Genomic DNA, 3,314 nt, shown 5'->3' on the forward strand with positions numbered 1-3,314 from the left:
TACAGGCGCCTGGCACCACACCCTGCTAATTTTTGTATTTTTAGTAGAGACGGGGTTTCACCATGTTGGCCAGGCTGGTCTCGAACTCCTGACCTCATGTGATCCACCCGCCTCGGCCTCCCAAAGTGCTGGGATTACAGGCGTGAGTCAGCGCGCTCGGCCCCCTCGTACAGTTTTTTATTTTTATGTGGATGGGGTCTGGGGAATTCCCCCCAGCAGCCGTGAGGGAGCCTGGACGTGATGTTCCTCCATGTCCCAGAGGAGGAAACGGCCAAGAGAGGTCAGGTGGGATCAGAACCCAGACCATACCGAGAATCTGCCTCCAGAGTCTGCCGAGCCTGGTTTATGCAAGAAGGAGGCGGTCGTCTAGGGGAGTTGCCCCAAGGGGTGGGCTGGGCCGGAGCCTCCGGGAGACACAGGCCATTGTCGCCGCTGAGCTGCTGTGTGACCCTGGGCACCTGCTGACCCTCTCTGAGCGGTGCTGAGAGGCGGCGGGAGAGCCAGGCAGCCAAGGGAGGTTCGGCTGAGTTCTGGCTCCTCGGGGCCGCGTGGAGGCCCTGGGGGCGGAAGGGCAGCGGGCAGCGGGCACGGTACCCGCCCTCGCCCAGACTGGTATCGTCTTTCTCCCTCCTCCTTCTCTGGACTTTGTTTCCTGAGCCCAGGTGGGGCTGGGGGGAGGGGGCACACCTGCCTTCCCTGGGTGGTGCCTCTGTCCCCTGGCAACCCGGCGGGCAGGGCGGAGCTGGGAGGCCTCTGTGCCCATCCAGGCCCCAGAGCTGAGGCTGCAGGCTGTGGAGCCAGAAGCCGGCGGGTGAGCCTGGGGGCGCCCCGGGCCAGGCCGGGCGGGGGTCCTGTGTGAGGTGGTTGGACCCACATTTGGCGTGGGGGCGTTGTGTGTCTGTGGGCGGGATCTGCTCACCTGGGGGCACTTGGGGTCCAGAGAGGCCATCGCCCCTGGAGCCTCCCGGGAGTGCCTTCCCTCTGCTCCCCCCGCCAGGTGCTCTGGGGCCTCAAGGGCACCCACTGGGAGAGCAGAGGCCTTTGTCCCTGAACTCTGCTGGGGCTTTTGAACCCCAAATCCCAGAACCCTCCGAGGGAGGGGCCGAGTTGGCACCCCCATGGTCAGAGGTCAAAGGGACCCCTGTATGGTTCTGGGAATTCCAGAAGCTTCTGGAGAGATGCTTATCCGTCCTGCCGGGCCCCTGACTGGAAGGATCTGGGCAGTAAACACCCCCCGTGGGGCCGGGGGCTGGTTTGGGGACACGGAGGAGGGGTGGCTGAGTGCAGGTGGTGGCAGCCTCAGACTGGGGCTGGGGACTTGGCCTGGGTCCTTGAGTGGGGGCGAGGTTCTAGCCTGGAATCCCGGGCGGCCGGCAGGGACGCAGCCCAGCGTCTGCCGTGGAGCTCCGCCCAGGAGCCCAAGGAGCCGAGATGACTCAGGGCTGACTGCAACCCTGAGGGATGGGAAAGAGGAACCGCCCCTCCCTGCTGCATGGCCTCCGTGCCTGAGTCCCGGCCCGCAAGGGAACCTTTGCCCCTCAGATGGAGGCCAACTGGCTGATGAGGAGGGAGGTGCGGCACCAGGGTCCATAAACCCAGTTTCATTCTGGTATCAGCAGGGTGCGGGGTGGGGCTGGGAGGAGCAACTCGGGGGGCTTCCTGTAGGAGGAGGTGATTGGGAGCAAAGTCTGAACACTGGCTTCAGACACTTGCTGTGTCATCACTGTGTGACCTCAGATGAGCAGGTTCTCCTCTCTGGGTCTCAGCTCCCTCTCCCGAAAACCGGAGTCAAAAACGGTTCCAAGATGTTGCAGGAGGAGTCGCAGGACACCGAGATCCTTAACCACTGCGGGGCCTTGCTGGGGCCGTCTTCCGTCCTGGGGCTTTTCCCCCGGATGGGCAGTGCCACTCCCCAAGGACTTTCCAGGGGGAATGCCGGCCACGAGAGCCACCGTGGAGCCAGTGTTTTTTTGGCCGACACGGTGAAACCCCATCTCTACTGAAAATACAAAAATTAGCGGGGCGTGCTGGCGGGCACCTGTAGTCCCAGCTACTCGGGAGGCTGAGGCAGGAGAACAGCGTGAACCTGGGAGGCGGAGGTTGCAGTGAACGGAGATCGCGCCACTGCACTCCAGCGTGGGCGACAGAGCAAGACTCTGTCTCAGAAAAAAGGAGGGGGGGTGGCACGGAGGCACAGGCAGCAGGGGAGTGGGCCCAGTGGCCTTGAACCCAAGAGCCGGACCCCAGGCCCCACCCGCTGGCTTCAGTGAATCACTGGGGAGGAACGAGCAGAGGATGCCGTGCCTTCATCCCCACCCCACCCCACCAGAAGACCCAGCACCTGCTCGAGGCTGGGCGGACAGCTCCCTTTCTCCTGGAGTTGACGTCTGATGTGGGTTATAAATCCCGCTGTATAAACGTCTGGCCACTCACTCGGCAAACATTCCTGCACCCGCCCTGCCCGGGGAGTCCCAGGGTGCAGGGCATGGACCTGCCCCGCCCTTCAGGGCCAGAAGGCATGATGGGGCCGGTCTGCATTCCGCAGTGAGCCTGACCCCCGTGTCTGAGCAGCTGGGGTGAGTGGTGTTTGCTCAGCCGGTATTAGGCGCCTGCTGTATTCCAGGCTCTGGGCTGCAGGAAGGATGCTGACCTGTGACCACAGCAGGAGAGGGCGAGGCCTGGGCTGACGGTTTCGGGTGGGAGAAGGCGAGGCCTTCAGTGAGCAGGGCAGGCGGTGGCCATGGGGGAGGAGGCCTCAGGTCAGGGGAGCCGTCTGTGCGTCACGCTTTGGGAGGAAAGCCTAGTCCATTTGTGTGGGATTTATTCACCAACGCTGCCTGGTTTTCAATGTTTCCCCTATTTTCGTTTCTGACATTTGATACGCGCGGGAGATTGCATGACACATTGCGTGTTGGTTAAAACACAGCTCCCCACAATCTCTCCACTTTATGCTGTTTGATGCCACTTTCCAGCTCAGAGAGGGGCTGAGTTTTTCGTTTTAGAACTACATCGAGGGGCCGGGCACGGTGGCTCACACCTGCAATCCCAGCAAACTTTGGGAGGCCGAGGTGGGAGGGCCACTTGAGCCCAGGAGTTCCAGACCAGCCTGGGCAACATAGTGAGACCCCCATCTTTACAAAAAACTAAAAAACGAGCCAGGCACAGTGGTGCATGCCTGTGGTCCCAGCTATTCGGGAGGTTGACGCAGGAGGACTGCTTGAGCCCAGGGGGTCAAGGCTGCAGTGAGCCAAGATTATGCCACTGCACCCCAGCCTGGGCAACACAGCAAGCCCCTGTCTCTTTTTTTTTTTTTT

General features: G+C 62.1%; 2 protein-coding genes across 2 annotated transcripts in view; both read left to right on the forward strand.

The window, feature by feature from the left end:
- PALM (paralemmin) overlaps window positions 1-3,314 on the forward strand; it is a 48,793-nt gene that overhangs the window by 45,010 nt on the left and 469 nt on the right. The gene's annotated exons all lie outside the window — the stretch shown is intronic.
- MISP (mitotic spindle positioning) overlaps window positions 549-3,314 on the forward strand; it is a 15,889-nt gene continuing 13,123 nt past the window's right edge. The window contains exon 1 of the mRNA XM_011993058.1: window positions 549-811. The gene's annotated coding sequence lies outside the window, so the exon portion shown is untranslated. The remainder of the gene's footprint in view (window positions 812-3,314) is intronic.

The sequence above is a fragment of the Mandrillus leucophaeus genome, unplaced genomic scaffold, assembly GCF_000951045.1.
Source record: "Mandrillus leucophaeus isolate KB7577 unplaced genomic scaffold, Mleu.le_1.0 Scaffold423, whole genome shotgun sequence".
NCBI classification, from domain to species: Eukaryota; Metazoa; Chordata; class Mammalia; order Primates; family Cercopithecidae; genus Mandrillus; species Mandrillus leucophaeus.